This window comes from Aricia agestis, chromosome 16 (genome assembly GCF_905147365.1).
Source record: "Aricia agestis chromosome 16, ilAriAges1.1, whole genome shotgun sequence".
Taxonomy (NCBI): domain Eukaryota; kingdom Metazoa; phylum Arthropoda; class Insecta; order Lepidoptera; family Lycaenidae; genus Aricia; species Aricia agestis.
The window spans coordinates 10,147,804-10,168,856 of record NC_056421.1 but is presented as its reverse complement, the minus strand read 5'-3'; the positions used below and the strand labels follow the sequence as shown (position 1 = coordinate 10,168,856).

Below are 21,053 nucleotides of genomic sequence, written 5' to 3'. Positions count from 1 at the left end.
CTAGTAGTTATTCTTGTAAGAAAGAAAAAATTACCCAGCCTTGTGGGTAATATCGCATGGCACTGCTTGGTATGCATAGGTTCTGGATTTGCCACCCAGGTAAAGGAAGGATTAAACACGTAAAATACAATTTCCACTTTGCAATTTAATCTCTTGTGATTGTGGATTCGTGGAAATCTATTGCTATCGCGGTCAAATGTGCCGCCGCTTGGGACAGCTTGGGAGTTGAAGCATTAATATTATAAAGGTAAAAGTTTAAGTGTGGTGTGTTTTTAAGCTTAGATTTGCTAGTTATATGTATAGTAGACTACTTTTGTATTCATATTCTTAAAAATGTACAATGATCCCATAGGATCTGGTCAATATTAGGTTAAATACTACTTAGAATACTAATAAAAAAGTAAATGTTAATAAAAATATGAGTTACATCTTAAAACATATTAATATAGGTTAAAGGTAATAAAAAATCTGGTTTGTTTTGAAACTTCTGAGATAATTTCTAAGGCACTGTTTTTGTTCTTGTTTCCGACAACTTATTATTATTATTATTAAATTAAATACTATATGTATGTTATTAAATATACATATAGTATTTATGCATTATAGGCAAATTATTTTGTATTTATTTCAAATAGTATGGTATTATAAATTATTTATTTTGGTAATAATACTGTTTTATTATTAGTTATTATTTTTTTAGTATGTAAGTAGATCTAAAAGACATTTTTTTTTTGTGTGATTGTGCACGCTCTGTCCATTTTCTTATATCGTATTTTCTCTCCGTAGGGCTGCTGTAAGAAATTTCTGTAGAAATAAGCAGTTCCTTTGTGTCGTCTTTCCATGTCAATTGTGTTAGAATAAGTTTCTTGTGTACAATAAATGTTAAATAAATAAATTATTCATTTTCTCTTATTTTTGTGTTTTGTATTAAAATTGAGTCTGACGCAATTTTTTAGTACTTATTTAATCAGCATTTGTTAGTAAGCACACTACCTTGAAGTTCCTGGGAAAATGATTAAGAATTTAACAAATTCATAAAGAGACTTACACATTAAGATTTTTAATTTGCGTAAAAATCTTCAATATTGAAGGTTTACATCTACATATTATATTGACTGTCTTATAAAGAAGTTGATTTAGAGATGGTAAGTAATAAAGTTGTGATTTTGTGATTTATTTATTATTTATTTGTAGTCCAATTTAAAAGGAATGACTCAAAGGATTTCCTCCCTTGAGTCATTCCTTTTGCTCCAACACATCGTTTTTAGTTATTAGCCAAAAACCAAAAATTGAGACTTTTGTCACCCTCCCCTCACTCCGGCTCACCACCTACACTTCAGGACTTTTAGTATGTTTAGTCCCTAAGCACCCTGAATAAGTTCCAGTAGAAATCTCTTAGGTTCCCGCTCACACATTCTACAACAGCTACTTTATTTACTGTACTATTGTAATAAATAATAATTTCTTTATTATTTCACAAATAACAATAATTAGACCAATCAATCATTATTTGTTTTGCTCAACTAGATCGACCCTAGACTAATAAATAAAATAAACAAACGCTTAAAATTAAGTGATTTATTAAGAAATTAATGTTTATTGTATTTGACAGTGACTCCCAGCGGCCTTAGTATACACAACCGCTCTGTCACTTTCTCACAACTCACTCAGTCTTTCGTAACAGTTTGTTCAATTTCGACGGTTGCTCGGACCTTCAAATCGGCTGAAGCCGAAGCTGAAGCTTCGGTCGGACACTATACTAGTAGACATCATACAAATATCCGAATAATACCGAGCCTAAAAATTAAAGACAGAGAATTTTTTTTTTTTTTAATTTCCAATTTGTTTAAAAATCGTATTGATTATGAGTAGGGGTCTCCACAGGAGGTTTAAAAAACAAAGGAATATGACATCTGTGCCTACAACTTATAAAGGTGCTCTAACATGATTGTCAAAGAAGGGGGTTTTTTCTTGCATTCAAAGATCATGCAGCCTGAATGGTTTTATTGGTTTACCTTTTCACTCAAGTAATTAAACTTCTAATGCCATATTTTGTGTATTAAAAGTAACAGTATTTTGTAGATGTTTAACTTTATTCCAAAATTCATTGCCTCAAAATCTACTGGCATGACAGTCTCATATTGTCCCGATACAATTTTTCTGGTGCCTGAAATAAAGTTTTTAATCAATTTGCTAATAAAATATAGATTAAGCTTATAAATACAAAATTAATGCACATAAACATGAATTGTTATAGAGCTACAAGGTTGATAAAAATTCTTTTGCACGATAATAAACACGACACTTTTTCGAGTCAAACACTTTTATTTAAAAAGTAAATGACAGCCCAGTTACGTAACACCAATATGCAGCAAAGGTAAAATATTGCTAAATAGTAAATACTAAATAAAGTCTAAAAACGTATAAAAGTGTATTTTTTCCTTGAGATGCGTTCAAGGAAATGTAGCACATCCATCGTGGCCCGTGGGTATCAAAGACACGATAATTGTTATGAGGCAGCCGGCTAGCTTGGGGATTGATTGGTTAAATTTATTTTGCAAAATCGAATGTTTCGTCAGTCAGTATTTTTCGTAAAGTTGGCATAATTTGTTAAAACAGTTAAAACCTCCGAGAATTACTTTACGCTGTTTTAATAAGTAAACCTGCAGGAAGGTTGTTACTTGTTGTATTGACGGCACCACACGTATCAGCAACCTGCTTGCCGTACGCGTGTAGTCGTTCTCGAGGGTTGACGAAGTGGGCGGGGCCTGCGTGAGGGATATGCGGCGCCGGGGTTTCGCTGATCGATACCGGCGAGCCACTGGCGACGACTCGTATCGAGTCGGGAGTATACTCTCCTCTGTGGCGCGCGTGTGTTGTGTTGTGCAGTGTTTTGGATATTGGGATGAGATCCGATTTGTCGTAGGTATGTAGTGGACCTTTTGTATTGCTAAATTTTCGTTCGTTCGGTGATCGTAAGGTATGAACTAGTTACTAGGTGATAATATCATATATAATTGCCGCAGCAATACGCTTATCGTATTTCCCTCTCTTCCCAATGACCTAGAAATCTAGATTTGTGTACAGAGCAGGCGCGGACCTACAGTTTATTTTAACTTCCGACAGGACCTTTATTAAGGTTACATAAGAATCAAAATCCTAAACATCCAGGTAAAATAATTCTGAATCCAGGCTAAGTGCTGACATGAGAGCTCCTCGTTTTAGCTCAGCAAAGGAACCCTCATTTGATCCCAGGCATGATGTCAATTAATATGACCTCATCGAGGCGTGCTCATGATAAAAATTCTAGACTAAATTATGTCTAGACCTTTAAACGTCTGGATTATACCAAGTGACTTAATTTCAACACTGGCATACTTTACTGAGAATTCCTACATAATTAATTTATCGTCGTAAAAATATGTGAGTGTTGTGTAGGTTTTAAGCTAGTAATTTAAAATATATCTAACGATTCATTTAGGAATTAGGATCTTGTTTATTCATTATGATAATTTCAATCGCAAAACTAGTTTTTAAATTAAATACTATGTGCTCTAAACAGAGATACAGACTAAACTTTAAATACACTAAACTTTCCGCAAGTTTTCGGGTTTAAAGTCTAACTAAAAATGACTTGAAAAAATATTGCCATCATGATGAATTCTAAATGTAACCTAATGTTAACTTGAATTCCAAGAGCCGAGTATGTCTTATTGTAAACTCAAAGTTTAATTAACATGCACTCAAGTTGAACTAAGATGAACAGTTCGTTCATTGCGTCAAGTATTGGGGTCAAGCCACAGTACTCCCACCGGATGTCATTGAAGTGTACCTTTGAATCTTATGGCTATAGTATTAAGGTTGAAATGTGGTAAATGCCGTATAATAAAATGGTGTACCGAAATGTGCTGGTCTTTCCTGCGTGTACGCTAGTGCTTCATTCAATATTGTGGGCTTATACTTGGGCAATATCTGGGTTGAGATTTGTAATTTAAGAGTATATTGTTACTCAGACATTTGTGTTAAGAATACCGCTGTAAACGTAAATTTTATCAGTCCGTGCCAAATTTTAACAAAATCGACCGAATAGAAGTTTTGGAACATGTTTTCATATATAATAATATTTATAATTATATTTTATCACGCAAATTAACAATCTTTTTTTTATGAAATAAGGGGGCAAACGAGCAAACGGGTCACCTGATGGAAAGCAACATCCGTCGCCCATGGACACTCGCAGCATCAGAAGAGCTGCCGGCCTTTTAAGAGGGAATATAGGGTAATAGGGGAGGGTAGGGAAGGGAAGGCAATAGGGGAAGGTAGGGAAGGGAAGGGAATAGTGTAGGGGATTGGGCCTCCCGGTAAACTCACTCGGCGAAACACAGCGCAAGCGCTGTTTCACGCCGGTTTTCTGTGAGAACGTGGTATTTATTCGGTCGAGCCGGCCCATGCGTGCCGAAGCATGGCTCTCCCACGTATAAATCTTTACTAATATCACTAGTTTCAAACGGCAAGGCTAAACACAAAATTTGGAAATCTGACTGATTGGTCTTTACCTCTTTTGTAAAGTATTGTGTAGAAAACTGCATTGCTTTGCTATCCGTGTTCAGGCGGTCATATTGTGCGTGGGAAATATATACATAATTTTAATTTAAAGAAACTGGGTGTGGCAGACTCGAAGCAGACTGTATGTTTTGCAATGTTCATGAAATTATAAAGACATCTTTATTTTGAGCAGACTAAACAACTCACAATTTTCAATGTCTCGTTTATATGACGTCAACGTGCAAATTAACGTCAGAAAACATGGCTTGCATATTTCGTCTCGTCCAAAACGCACAAAACGACTTTAGAATGGCACTCTGGCAGAATATGCTAGACTGTGTAGGATGGCCTAAGGCGGGAAGGAGGTGCAGCATTGTGTTTATGTAAAGAAACATACTGTAACAACCTACAGTGCCTGTTGAAGAGTATGGAAGGACACTAGGAAGAACTTAAGAGGAGTCCACACCGCCCTTTTTTCCATACAAACGTTGTCCCCTGTTTCCTCCCTGGATAATGCTAGTAGAGTTATAATTTTTTTCCTGAATATCTACGGCCACTAATACAATGTCCCTATGTTTTCTTTTTTTTCATAATTTAATTATTAAATAAGATATGAACGTTCAAAAACCCAAAAAAATGGCCAGATTTTCCGCTGTGTTCAAACATCCAGAAAACAGATTTGGCTAGATTATACAAAAAAAAATAAAACATAGGAACACAGTTCAAGCCTTTATTTAATCTTTAATGAAAAAAGTACTTAAATCGGTTAAGTTTTGGAGAAGGAATCAGGGGACAACGAATCGTTGATTTTCTAGATTTTCTGCAGTTGTCTCTATCGCGTTCTGCGGTATAAGCTTGGGGTAAGGGAGACAGCTATAGATATTACACGTACTTTTTTTTCATTTTTCTAGCCCCTGGTGTATCCTCTTAAGGTCTAATTGTAGACTTATTATCGCTTCATCACGCTATCAAACTTTTTTTAGCGAGTAACTTTACCTTGCTTAACTTTTAAGATACTAGGATCCGGCCTGAACTAGCATGTGGTATGCTCGGTCGATCAGTATTCAGTAGATCTTCCTTTGGGGCCTTCACTCATTCCCAGAAAAGAGTAAAAAATTCGCGATTTAATAAGAAATCAAGGTATAAGACATCAGCTCCTAAAAGGATGCTAAATGACTCCGTTGGCCTTGAAATCCTCAGATTACGTAATGTCGGTAAAAAGTGTGGCAAAAATCGTTAGTCACAGTAACTGTTGTGTTAGTGATAGATGGTCGTACAGCAGTATAATGATTTGATTGTAAATGATAATATTATGATACATATTCGCAATACGTTGATCATTAATCGACTGAAGTATATCATATTCTAATAGATCATACTATCGGCAGCGTGGGCACCCAGCGTGGAAAAGATCCAAAAAAGGCTCAACTCCGTTCAACGGGGTTTTGCCCTAAAGATCTGCAAAGCAACAACCGTCTCCCTGAACTCTGCGCTGCTGTTGGCTGGGATACTCCCTCTTGATCTTAGAATACTCGAAGCATCAAGACTTTATGAGATCAAGAAGGGAGTGTTATACCCGGCAGTGAGGGTCAGGGAGGTGGAACGAATGGCTTCCGCGATTGAGGACCCACATCCGGCAGCTGAGGTTCGGGATGGTAGATGAGGACTCGTATGCTGATGTGGTTAGCAGCCACATCCATAGGATCTATACGGATGGCAGCAAGATTGAGGGTCGAGTCGGAGCCGCACTCTCCGTATGGAAGGGTGAAGCCGAGACTAAGGCCGTCAAGCTTGCTTTGTCGCCGTATTGCACCGTCTACCAAGCCGAACGTCTAGCGCTCGACTCCAAAGAGCAGTAAGTATAGCCTGCAAGAGTGGAATGGCGAAGGTCGGTATCCTTAGCGATTCCAGGTCGGTTCTCCAGGCTGTTTGAAGAGTGATTTGTTTCTCTCTTTCTGTAAGAGAATAGTGTGTGATACAAATAAGAGAAATTCGAGTATGTTATTGTGATTCTTAAGCTGTGACATTAGGGTAGTTAATTAATGTTGTGCTGTATTTTTATTGTTTTTAATTATGACATTAATTATTATTTTTAATCGGAACTTTATTTACTTGAATTGTTGATCATTAATCGTTAGTTAGTTTAGTTGGAATTATTTTATAAGAATTTTATGTATTAAATTTGGAATATTTTAATATAATTTACTTAACTTTTAATGTAAATTGAAATTTTTATATTGTATACAAAACTTAATTATCATAACAACAAGCCCTGACACCGTTAGGGGATGAGAAATAATTAAAAAAAATCACAATATTTATTTGTCTTGAGTGGTTTTTGTTATACTCTATCTAATAGAGTATAACAAAAACCACTTCAATCCACAAATTTAGAAGAACTATTAATTAAAGCGAATAGCAAAATAGATCTTCGTCCAGGCACGTTTTTCACTGTGAAAACGCCAACACTTTTCAAGATCCAAAGTGTTTCTTTACCAGATGTCAACCAAAATTTAATTAAAAATTATCTCAAATATGCTTGTCAAGAGCTACAAGCTGTACAATCTGTTTTTCTTCTATCTTCTTCACTTTTCTTTTCTATTCAGTTAATACCTCGATCGTGGAAAACCCAGACACAATAGCCTATCTATTGTTATCGCGGCCTCATGTGGCCGCTTGGGAGTTAAAGCAAAGTGCGTTCTTTGATTAAAATCGATGCTGCACCCATTATATCGGTCTAAATTTCATATTACATATTTACAAATTTTTCAAATGATTTACATTAATCTATTGCACAACGAATTATTTATCCTTATCTCATGTACTGAATACATAACAGGCATTTATCAAGTTGTAAGTCAAGTAACCATATACGGGACTGGGCCAGGGCGAGACCAAATTAGGGACTGGACTGGTCGGGTATTCGGTTACATAGTATTATCGAACGCAGAATATTATGTTTCGCGTTGGCTGGGAGAAAATTCTCGATGCATGGATTGAAATAAAATACTATTTAGTTAGGCCTTTTCAATAGGTCTAGAAATGGTTGAGAGAAATGGTTGGTTGAGGCTGGAGAGAATTTCAATAAAAACACTCGTTATTGGATATAAGGCGTTTTTTGTAGCTGTCGTGAATAGCATCGTATCTGTGGCGATGAATTGTACTCTCGGAGAAGTTTTGTGACAAGTCTGTTTAAGGACAAAACAACTGATGAGTGAGGACTGATGCGACACTGCTATCCACTTGTCCAGTCCACGTCCACTTTTGGTTATACTCTGCAAGAGGCGGGCCGCGGGACCATAATATGAGAGATAGAATAATCTCCTATCGCTCTACAAGACGTCAGAAGATCACCAGATTCTTGTAGGTCTGTGTATAAACTGCTACTTTCAACTCCTCCTATTTTCTTTCGATTAATTTCGTTGCGGGTCCCAAGACAGCTTTAGCATGTCTCTCGGGCTCTGAGGCTTGAGATCATATCAAAGGGTTTTCGTGGTTGGAAACCGCTGTCTATCCTGGCAACACAGGAGTTGCACTAGTTGGTATGTCTGGACTCCGGAGGGCCGAAGCACGATGTAGGTCTGTAGCTTCTTAAATTGCATCACCTGCTTATATTACTGTAAAGGAGAAAAACATGACTAAGCGATACTGAATTTCAATGGCTCTTACTCGCAGAACCCTTCCAAGAATTGATGCTAATGGACTTACATTAATTCTGGACGGTTGACTCCCGAACAAACAAGGGAAATATTATGTACCATCGCCGAATTCACCCCTGTACCACATTTCAACCTTATCACGTTGTATTAGGGTTCAAAAGTGGCATACTAATTGATATGTAGTTAAAATAGTAGTGACTACATAAGTCACTTTAACGTTGTTTTAGCAAGAATAATATCTTATAGAATAATGTTTTAATTTGCATTTCTAATTCTTATATTCGCTCAATACAGGTTTTTGTAGTTTTTATTATTTGTAAGGTTTATGTATAAAATATAAAGGGAAAATAATATCGGCCAGACAAGTTTATTTTTAAGCAGAATTTGATTTTATAATATTGCGTAGAAATAAGTAGCAAAGCTTATATTACATGGCATTCAAAATCATTAAGTTTGCAGAAAATGTATCAAACGCAGACCGCTGGTATCGTTAGATTATGATATTATGCTACGTAATAATAATATTATGTATTATTCTAACTGAAAATGTGTGTGAAAATTATTCAAACTGAAAAAAAAAGTAATAAGTAAAAAGATCGTTGAAAATGTTCTTGATTTCGTTGTTATTTGTTTGTTTTCGAAAATTTGTCAAATCTTTCTTATTTAGTCTCGGTAGAAAGTAGATTTACTACGTCATCAGCGCACTACTAAACTACTAGGAACTGACCCGCAAATGATGTAACTTTGTCACAACTCTCGCTTTTGTTTCAGCGTTATCACTTACTCAACTGATAAGAGATGTAACTTTTGCTTAACGCGCCCCTTATCTAATTAAGTAACGATTACATTGTTTACATGGACGTGACCTTAATTTGTAGGACTCTGTGAAACTTGGAAATTAGGGCCACTAAAATATATGTTTTCTCAGGTCACTATACAAACAGAAAGGCAATAGAGAATATAACACAAAATGGAGCAGAGGGCGCTACTTGCACCTACAGTAAATAATCCGTCCAAAATCATACACGTTTCACACCGCACTCGTCATATCAGAATTCAGAATATTGACAGAAACGGTGTCAAAATATGTATGTCGAACAAAACTTTTGTTGACTGTCTATGCTAGTGCTGCCGTCTAGTTTGAAAATATTGCAGTAATATAATATCCTATTCGACTTCATAAATAAAAATATTTACAAAAATTAAATAGGCTATTTAGCGCAATGTCTTACCAACTCTCTAATTACGGTAGATATATCTCTAGGTGTAGAGTAAAGACATTAGACATAGAGAGTAGATGTTATCTAGTAATTTGTTAACATCACCGGTTACTCAACTGTGAATTGCGTAACATAATGAGTTCCATTGTTAGTACTATATTTTGTTACTGTACTTGAGTTATCAGCTCGATATTCGGCTGTCGGCTATAGTTTGACCCACTAATTGACCTTAGTCTTGATGACATAATATTGTGTGTTTGTCTTGTTTTTTTAGTGTGCTCCTAAGAGCTTGGGTGAAATGATTAGTTTCTTAACTCATGAGTAGACATCGGATTATATGCATTTGCATATTTGCATATGCAAATGCATATAATGGCACTTTTTAGGCGATAGTGCATATTTTGGCAATTTTGCGTTGATAGTGCATATTTCGGTGGTTTTATCGTAGCCTCCAAACTAGTTATCATGGCACACACTAAGGCCACAAAACAGAGGTACGATAGATCAAAACACTTAAAATAGGTACAATATCTTTCTAGACACAAAATTTTTCTTTGTAGTTGGCAACATTAGTAAAAAATTTGAATAAAGTAGTTACCGATTTATTGAACTTCCATGGGCATATTAAGATTGCAATCGGAAATTGTTGGTAGAAAATTGGTGCTGTATAAAAAACGAAAAATCCTGGATTTTATGAAATTATTAAAAAAAAATGACGCTTTTATTAACGGCACCACCGGAAAGCTCTTCAAAAAATAATAAATTTTAATAATAAGTGACTTTTGATTGTGCATATTTTGTGCACATTTCGGCCATTTATCGTGCATACTTGCATGCATATTTCGGCACTTTGATCGTGCATATAATCCGATGTCTACTCATAAGAATTCACATTTATTTTAGGAAGGAGGTCGATTTTATCTGCTCGAGTGATAGTTAATACGAACCATCAGATAATAAATTTGATATTTTAATCATGTTATTTAAAACTGAATTAAATGCTTAATTCAACATTAACAGTACACAATGTTAATAATCGCTTTTCTTTATTTCAGGTAAGATGTATTCATTTACAACCTAATGAGAGTTTACAAAGTATCGGTAAGTGCTGTGCAAATACTTAATCCCGTAAATATTCTAGCCAAATATGCATAGGCGGGTATAAATAGTACTCAAGATGCATCTCGGTCCCAAGAGGCGGTTCGGCTCTATGATTGGTCCAATTTTTTTTTTAAAATGAAATAAGGGGACAAACGAGCAAACGGGTCACCTGATGGAAAGATCATCAGAAGAGCTGCAGGTGCGTTGCCGGCCTTTTAAGGGGGTAATAGGGGAGGGTACGGAAGGGAATAGGAGAGGGTACGGAAGGAAATAGGGGAGGGTAGGGAAAGGAAAAGGGTAGGGGATTGGGCGTCCGGTAAACTCACTCACTCGGCGAAACACAGCGGAAGCGCTGTTTCACGCCGGTTTTCTGTGAGGACGTGGTATTTCTCCGGTTGAGCCGGCCCATTCTTGCCGAAGCATGGCTCTCCCACGTCAAATTTTGACAGCCAACCAATCACAGATCCTGAACCGTGTCTTGAGACCGAGATGCATCTTGCGTACTGACTATTTATACCGGCTTTAGAGCTATAATTCAGAAACTTCCGCTCCCTAGTTCCTCTTAGAACGGAGTCATCTACTGAAAAGGAATATTTTCAAAATTCCACTCATAAAGGGCTCAAATAGGGGATCAAATTTTGTATGCCAGGAATATTATTTCAGGCAGACTAAACTGCAAGAAATTTTAAAAATGAAACAATGCAATATCAGCCATCTAACTCTACAACTTGAGATTCGTCATAATTTGTTTTATGGGTCATTGCTTCTGGAATCTTCTTTTTATAGCGGCCTAAATATAGACAATCGGCCAGCCGGACGCGTGAAATACTCGCCTAACGGGATCGTGTTTGAAGTGTTCGGTTTTATGGACTCAGGCCCACTTGCGCCAACGTTAAACTCTGGTTAAATATCGTTTTGTCCCTTTCGCTCTTATAGGTTTATGAAAGAGAAGGAACTTTGTAACAAACGATTTGGAATGCTGTGGGAATTTGGCCTAAAGTATTAATCTGTGGCTGGATTTTGATATGCTTGTAAGAATTTCCTTTGAAGATATAGTGTTGGAACCTTTATAGCGGTTCATATTATAGTAGCGTCTTTCGACATATTATGGCGAACAGTTGCACATTCGTCATCTAGATCACAATTCACGACTAACATTGTATTGACATAACCCGACGAAATGACGTAGGCTCGCCAACTGCCTACGAACCAATTTCACTGATACTACTTCTTAGATTTGTACTACAACTTGTGACACTACAAAACCGAACTATAGGCCTACGCCCTACAGCCTACTCTTGCGCAATACTCCGTATAAATCATAAAGTTAATATACCTAGCGGAATAGAGAAACAAAGGCCTGAGCAAGAGAGATGTCATTATCAGTAACACTGCGTGGTAAAAAGAGACGTGTGATACATAACAGCAGCGCTTGACGTCCAGTCGGCACGTGCCGCACGTTGACAATTTAATCTCATAGAATTCATGTTCAATCATGCTTGTGTAAGTGTATACGTACACATATTTTTCACACAGATGAAAACCAATTTCGGTTTCGTTTGATAGCTCGAGATTGTTGCTCTATTCCGCTGGTATATAAACTTTATGGTATAAATCTGTAAAGTGTCAAGTATCAGCCACACTTTCCACTCATTCCAGTGGTCAGACAATGGGGCCCTTTCACGTGATGCTAATTGCCCTAACAAAAGGTTTCGTGATGGAGGGGCCTTTCTAAACGTAACTTCACGTTCAGACTTATTGAACCTGGTTTTCCATGGATAGTGGTCCTTATGACATTGGAGTAAGGTTTCTGGCAGAGGTAAAAAGCTACTGAACGGTTTGTTTAATCGATCACACGTAGGAAATGAGATAGGTGGCGTTTCGTTCTTTGCGAGAATTCCTATTGTTTTATTTCCTCGTATGCTCGTCTAAAAGGATATATTGCGGTATTTTTCTGTTGTTTCTAGCAAGAAACTCGTTAAAAATGTTATGAATGGTAAAGAATAAGCAATTTTCTTTACATTTTTAACGAGAGAATAATGAAAATTGGTTTTCGGCTCTAATTTATATTTTTAGATGCCTAATGCAAGGCTTTACTAGTAAGCAAGGTCCTCTTTTTCTGACCCCTTAATAGGTAGACACATAATATTACATTTACACTTTACACAACCTACTGAACTATCTTTCACGTTATGTAGAGACTCGTCTGTTTGTTTTGATTTTCTGTAGCATTAACCTTAAAATAGTACAGAATCGAAGTCCTGAATCCTGCGGCGGCGGGGTCAATGCCCCACAATCCAGTCCGTCTTGCTCACGTAATAACCGTATACAAAAGTAACAGACCGCGTCTATACAATCGTCATATAACTCGTATAGTGTATACTGTATAGTTGTATACCACCGGTGACAGTGCCCGTTATATTTCCTAGACTGTTTTAGTACTACGATGTCTATTATCCTACCGACTGCGCCAAATACGCATGCAACACATGCGAGGTTGTAAAGGCGCAAAAATTAGTATACCGCCCTAAGGCAATAGGTAACATTCAAATATAATATATATGAATTTTTTTCTATTAAAATGTTAAAAAAACATATAAAAGAAGGAATAAGTTTGAATATTATACTAAGCATATTATGTTTAATATAGCTTTTCCTAGAATTTCTTGCTTAAGAAATTATGATATTATAGCTCGGTATGTTTTAAACCCAGCAAAAGGTTAAAGTTTAAAAATCCTTATGCGTTTTGTTTTGCCTGTTTACATGATTAAGTTAATTTTGTTATTCCTATACTTAAACGGATGTAACCAATTTTAGTAGTAAAATATCAATTTTACCGCAATAGAATGCGAGAAGAGTAGATTAATTGAGTGGAATTAGGTGATTTGTATGCAAATTGTGTAATATTAGTATTTTTAGTATCGATCGTTCACTAAACATCATAATGTTTACTTAATTGGCTTACATACTCGTATCTCTATTTAAGCAACTACTAGCAAAATTTTATGTCTTCCTAGAAAATTTAAGTGCCATGCTAAGTTAGAAAACGTTGCATTTACATATATCCTGTTTATATTTTATATATTTTGCGAAGATATAAAAAGATTTTGAACCCACGTCGCTGTTTTTGGGGATTTTGGTCCTTTATCTTCGTCCACTCAGAAGTTTTCATGCGTCAAGTTTTAGTAATTTACTTGTCATCTCGGACTTGGTTTACAATTTACATTAACCTTAGCAAAAACTTTCCCTAAACTGAAAATATCCTTACTTCGTCGAAATTAGTTTAGCAAATAGCGATATAAGCCCGAAGAGATAGAGTAACAAATTGAATGGATAATATGAGCTTGAATTTATAACAACTCACACACAAAGTCTTTTAAATCACATGCTCACATCAATTATGTCAGCAATTTACCGACTGACACAGCGACAGCAATTTGCTGGTGGTTAGGCAGCAATTGCGGCAATCGTAGCAACTAGCAAGCAGTCTCCTTCCCGTAGCGTAATACCGAACTATGAATGAACACTGATGTAATACTATGACTGAATTCAGAGACATTAAACTTTAATGAAGAATTATATAATTGTTGCCCGCAACTTTGTTGTGTGGAGATTCGTTTATCGCGCGGTTTATATGTTTTATTTTTTATTTTTAGGGATAAACTGAATTTTGTTATTCTCCGAGATTCCAAAGTTTCTCCATATCCTATAATCTAAATAAGTTCAGCTGTTTGAAGGTCAACATTTTCACATTCGTATATATACATATAACATAATATATTTAAAATAATTTTAAAATAAAAATAATAATTTAAAATATCTTTATTAAACACACATGGGACAAAACACAGCCAGACATTAAAAAAAAACATGGTTGTCGGTTGTATTTGTTGAGCTCAAATTGTGATTTGGTAAATATAGAGCTAGCAACCTAGATTTAGCATGGACAAAGCAGTCTGGATTTTAATTTAAATGCTGTTTTTCAATAGAAAATGTATTTTGATGTGACTCATACAAGCTGATAGTAAAACGTTTTACACAAAACTATTTTGGTATTCTTCTCATTATATTTTTATCCGACTGCAAGACAAGATTTTAAATGTAATTTAATGAAAATATATATAATAAACTAAATATAATAATATACATTTTAATTTAATGTTATGTAATATAATGTAAATACATGTAAAGTCTCATAGTTTAATGTATCCAACAACCAACTAGTAACAAAATACGTTTATTTCATAGTTTTGATGGACAAGCGTTAAATAATGATTTGTCTTACTAACGGCGGATTGTTTTTGCCTCTTTACTGTTATTCAAATCTTTAAAAAACTCACCAAGGCTATAAGAAGAGCCCGATGATTGACATTTCATACTCCAGTAGGCGCTTAAGTTTTTATTAAGGTTAAATCTTTGTTAAGGATCAAGGATCTTCATTATGAGAGATTTTGAAAAATGTTTCCAAGGATAAGGTCTACACTTTTGCTAGGTAGAGTCACAAGGTAGCTTGAGAGTTTGTCAAAGTCGATAAGAATATCCCATAACATATTCTTTTATATAACCTTCTTCGTTGTTGAACCTAATATCTATAGATTGCAATTTGTCGTGCTTGCAATTTGATTTGATTGCTGAGTCAAAATGCATTCGCTAGTTTAGAAGTCAGATGTCAAATCCCTTAGATTTAATATAACTAATTCCTAGCGCCATTGCTTAGCCACTAGCCAGCGATGCGTTATCTGCCCTAGTAGAGAAGTGGCAAGCGATTATCGTAAACGCTAACAAAATGTACCTATGCGATTTGACATAAGTCATCGCTTCGCTAGCGAATACTAATGTCTAATCCCATACATTTTGTGGCGTTGGCGTTTACGATAATCGCTTGCCGCTTGTCTAGGCCCTCTTAAGAGCTCACCTGACTCTAAAAATCAAACATCGTCCTTCTCTCTTCACACTCACGCCCGTCTTTCATATGCCAGGTGAATAAAATAAAATTAAGAAATTTAAAAAAAACCCCGCCAAACAACTTTAAAAAGTAATGAAATAATATATTTTACTGACTTTAAGTTTAAATAATTCCTAAGTGTAAAGTGATATTTCAGTCCATAATTGTTGTCACGGTGTGACGGGGGACCGCCAACAGTGTCTTTTGCATTTTGTATCGCCTTGTCACTGATTGTCTCGATTCGGTTCGTAATTGTGAACTGACCCTTAAACTATAATGTTATGTGAAATCAAACATCTACATTAGCGGTCCCCCGACACACCTTGACAACAATTATGGACTAAAATATCACTTTACACTTAGGAATTATTTAAACTTAAAGTCAGTAAAATATATTATTTCATTACTTTTTAAAGTTGTTTGGCGGGGGTTTTTTTAAATTTCTTAATTTAATTTTATTTCATGCTTTTTAAACTTGTGTTGGTTATAGTGCAGAATAATTCCTATCAACGGGATCATATTATATCCCAATGAATACCATCTAGGAATGTCCTTTTGGATGAGGCCGTCAATATGAGTCCAAACATGAAACCTCCACTTTGGGTTCATATGGAGCTCGGTCCTATAGAATCCAAGTGATGCTGCAACAGCAGCATGCAAAAATTTACTGTTTATCTACGTCTTACTAGTTGTCGCAATTAAAATGAGCCCAAACACGATACCATTGCTCTAAGTTGGTGAGGAGTTGGGTATCCTATTGATTACCAGGTGATGCTGCAGCACCAGGTCAACTTTACATTAATGTAAATATTCATAAATGTCACGAACTAGATTGCAAAATATAAAGCCCACCAAACGACTGAAAGTTGCTAATCGGCCCTTCACGAACCAGATGAACCGCGATTGTCCAGCACGGAGCAGGCTGATGATGATGAACTATGGCTAAGAACACTCTCGGTTAAGTCAGCTTTCAAACAAAAAAACTAGATCAAAATCGGTCTACCCGTTTGGATGCTACGATGCCACAGACAGACAGACAGACAGACAGACAGACAGACAGACAGACAGACAGACAGACAGACAGACCGACAGACAGACACGTCAAACTCATAACACCCCTCTTTTTTGTCGGGGGTTAAAAAGGACGGCGCGGAATCATCGCCGAGTTAGTTTTACTTGAATAAAAGACGAACTATAATGATTATGAAAAAAGTGTTTTGAGCAAATTTAGGTTTTATCAATACCTTTTTAGATATTAAAAAATATTAAGGCGAGGATAAACCCCAATTTGTTATTCCGCGACTTCCGGTTTACCTAGTTCCAATATAATAACGAAGCGTTAAAAAATATGAGATATAAAGCACAATATTTAAAATACCTTAAACCGTAAACATTTTAATAAAACGTAATACTTTGGCTGTAATTAATTTACAAACTCACCTCCGAAAAAACTCTATTTCATCGAAATATAAGTATTAACTAGGATAATCATACATTTTATTTGAATAAATTGTTAGTAAATGTATATTAAAATTTCTTTAACCGAACAATTTTGTTTCATAATATTTATTTCCAAAGATATTTAAAAAAAACATGAAAAATAGAGAAGATCCGCCCTTATTGTTACAATTTTATGCTAAGCTAAAATGAATCTTATTGCGATGCGTATACGCTTGGTCTTTGGTTGTGTGCAAGGTTATCGTTTTTGATTGAGATTGATCCCTGCCTTAAAGAAAAGACAGCAAACTTCGAAGATCCAAGCAAAAATGTGTCTAAAACAAGGTTTTTTTGTAAAAAAGAAACTATCGAGCATTTTTTGAGTAATCGTGTTTTCGTCTTGAGCATTTAATCTTTATGAACTGAAGTTACTTGTGTCAAAAAATCAGTTTTTTAGACCTTACAGATTTTGAGATCTAGGTTAAAGTATGTAGTCAAGTTAGGGTCATATGGGCTCTTAAATCCCATAATAAATTTTGACTTCTAACTCCGCTGTCAAATCTATCGACAGCAATTTGACTAACTATCCAGGCCCCTTAGTCAAAATGCATTCGCCAATTCAGATTTTTTACTAAGCACTTGTCTTATTTAAGCGGTTTCATGCGCTTGAGCTGTTCAGCCAAGCCCAAAATGCATACAAGGTTACCTATCCATATGAATATAGTCACATTATTGTTCGTAACAAAGCGAGAGGCCATATCTATTAGAACTGACCTACGTAATTCGGATGACGGAATCATTTAGAAATAAATTTTTGCACATATAACGCCATCGGTTATTTTGGGATAGAAATCATCAGAATGCAATTTTGGTGATGACAGGGACACGTTTTTTGAAGGCACAGTTATGCAAAATGTCTGCTTCTTGATAGACATAGTTTAAATACATAGACCTCTTTATTGTAATGTAGCCAAATATCCATTTTGCGCGGAAAATTCATGAGGAATGTCTACTAAAGTCTAAATGTAATTACAATTATTTTAATAGCATTTTTTGAGTATGTCACAGAGACTTGCAACAATACTCATACAAATTATCACGTACTTAAATTTGAAGTTTTGTGACTCGTCTCTAGGCTTAGACCATACCCCTTATAAGTTATAACTAGGGTTGCCAGATGTTCCGTATTTCCCGAGACGTCCCGTATTTTAGGCATAGTTTAAAATGTCCCGGCGGGACTGACTCTGTCCCGTATTTGAACCGTACTTCGTTTTTCATTATGAAATCGATCCAAATATTCACACATGCAAAGTTCGTAAATCGTACTGTTTATGACCGTTTTTAATTACGATTATAATTGTATTGATTTTTACAAATAATATGTTAAAGTATATTAGTGATCGAAGGTTAAAACGAATAAAAATATGTTAAAACTGACTCGATCCTCGGAAAAATATAAAAAAAGGCACTAAATAATTTTGTTTTTCATTTGTCCCGGGTAAAAAAACTGAAATCCCGTATTTTTGCCCGTTTAACCATTTGTAACTTATAGGCTGAAAAAAATCTGGCAACCCTAGTTATGAAAGTCTTCAGGATTGAACATTTGCGTAACGAGAATTGAGGGCACACTCACATGTAGTGGAACTAAAGGAAGCAATCAAAAGAATCGATTTCGATCGCATTCAGATTTCAGAGTGACTCGTTGGCAAGGAAAACGCATAACCCATTTATGATATCTCCATCAGCTAATTTATAAGTGTCAAAGCGTATAACGCGAATTAGGGTTTATTTAGGTTATTCATAGGCTTCTTTTGAATATTATGTAGTGTAATGAATGCTTTATTTATAGAATATGATAATGCGTGTTTTGACTAGTGGCTTCTTTTTCTGATAACTATTATGTAAATTGTTATAATTGGATAAAATAATTAAGCACCTTTGCTTGTAAGGTCTACAAGCACACTGACTATGAAACAACCCGACGGCTGCAACCGCGACAACGGCCCACCAAAACGTAGCTCTGGGACAATAAAGCCCGCAATCAGTTTCGAGTAAACAGCACTGAATAATTCAGCGGCGACGTCAACGTAAAGCCACGGTTTTCATATAATAACAATGCTTTTTTTGTAATTTTAATTCTCTTGAACCCGGGCATTAACAATTATTACAAGGGTACTTTATATTGCGCGCCTTTGTTCTAACTTTCAAAGAACGCCAGAGCATAAAATATAAAGTAATATAAGATATTATAACAAGGTGCCTGTAATGTAGGTACTTTGAAAGATTAAATGTGTTTCAGAAAGTCTTTAAATACTTACTAAAAATTCTTAGAAATAAAAAATTACAATTTTATTTCATGTCAGTATTCCGGGCGATAAACGTCATTTTTTACTAAGGAGTGTGACATAAAGTTGTTTTTTGGTATGTCCTGCAAAATGCTGTTCTAAAATTATATCTACAATTTGAAACCTATATATACATACCTTTATAAACTACAGTTTTTAAGCAATCGCACGAGTCGTCAAAAGTTTTAACCAGTCATCAAAATATACTTGACGTCTGTGCACTTTTACTCACTGCACCTGCAGATGGAGGGTTATTTTGGCAGTTTGAAGCTACCAGCCCTTCTGGTAATTACGTCTGCGTGACACCCCTGTTCTCGGTAAAGGGCTTCAAGGGTCGCTGGTTCCACACAAATTGACGTGGTGTTAGCTGACTGCTCAGTCAATGAGATTATAATTGCGTGCGAATGCTTTTAAACTAGTGGTAAAAGATGGACAAATATAGGCGATTACCTGTAAAGGGGCTTGTTGGACTGTTGGTATTTGATTGATCATGTTCGACGTTGATTGTGTAAAATGCAGATAGCTACGCAATCATGGTTATCATAGATATCATGACCTAACCTGAAAAAGGACCTTCAAAGTTTTGTGCGTTCAGAAAGAACAACACAACACAATTTCTCCAACATGTGCCAATGAAAAATTTACCCAGCTATTATAAAAAGTCAAGTAACTAATTAACAAAGAGCAAGGCTAGGCAAAAACAATCGCTAATTTTCACCTGACTAACCCGGTTAAAGAAAAATTATGACAAATTAGGCCGCACACGTATAGGTTTTAACTGGAGTATTTTACGGTTGTAGGCACATAAGACCAGTCAGTCGTAGGGCTTCGGGCTTCTCATTAGGAACTCGTACAAAGGGCCTCCTTTATGCGTTATGCGAGAGTCATTTCTACACCTGCCGTATAAAACATGCTTGTATATTCCTAGGGAGTAGTTCCTAGGGCTCCTAGGCTATACCTACCAACAAGAAGACTAACAGAGTCCATTTTATGGAACAAACACCTACGGCAAAACTAGTTTTGGTATCCAGATATCTGTAAAAGTAACCGCGACCTAAACTCCATAGTCCATGGCTGTTGGTTGTTCTTAACTTTATACACTACACTCTAAAGAGCACTGCACATAATATACAGGAAGACTTTCAGCGATTGTAATATAACGACAGTCTGGCTGACGCGGACGCTGGCTCTTACTCTACTAGGTTGGCATTCTATCAACGCCAGCCTCACTATATTTATACGTGGGAGAGCCATGCTTCGGCACGAATGGGCCGGCTTGACCGGAGAAACACCACATTCTCACAGAAAACCGGCGTGAAACAGCGCTTGCGCTGTGTTTCGCCGAGTGAGTGAGTTTACCGGAGGCCCAATCCCCTTCCCCATTCCCTTCCCTACCCTCCCCTATTCCCTTCCCTTCCCTTCCCTACCCTCTCCTACCCTATGCCCTTTTAAAAGGCCGGCAACGCACTTGCAGCTCTTCTGATGCTGCGAGTGTCCATGGGCGACGGAAGTTGCTTTCCATCAGGTGACCCGTTAGCTCGTTTGCCCCCTTATTTCATAAAAAAAAAAGTGATCATTGTTATAATATCCAATCCGATGTAAGAAAGTTTTATATTCTACCTAGAAACATGACAGTTAATCAATAAATGGGAAATTAGCACATAAATTCAAATTAGCGTGTAACGGAAATGACTGGTGACCACGAGGAAAATGGCCAAACATTTGTTATCGACCAATATAATTAATCCACTAATTAATTAGTGACAGATTACCCACAAAATGTACACGTTTGAAACACAAA

The 21,053-nt window shown here is 36.1% G+C and overlaps 1 protein-coding gene across 10 annotated transcripts in view; it reads left to right on the top strand.

The window, feature by feature from the left end:
* The window catches only part of LOC121734854 (spectrin beta chain), a 78,185-nt gene that overhangs the window by 863 nt on the left and 56,269 nt on the right, over positions 1-21,053 (top strand). Inside the window, exon 1 of one of the 10 annotated variants that reach the window (XM_042125483.1) lies at positions 2,839-2,926. The exons of the other annotated variants lie outside the window; for them this stretch is intronic. The gene's annotated coding sequence lies outside the window, so the exon portion shown is untranslated. Of the gene's footprint in view, positions 1-2,838; positions 2,927-21,053 lie in introns of those variants that run through there. 10 annotated transcript variants of the gene reach the window in all.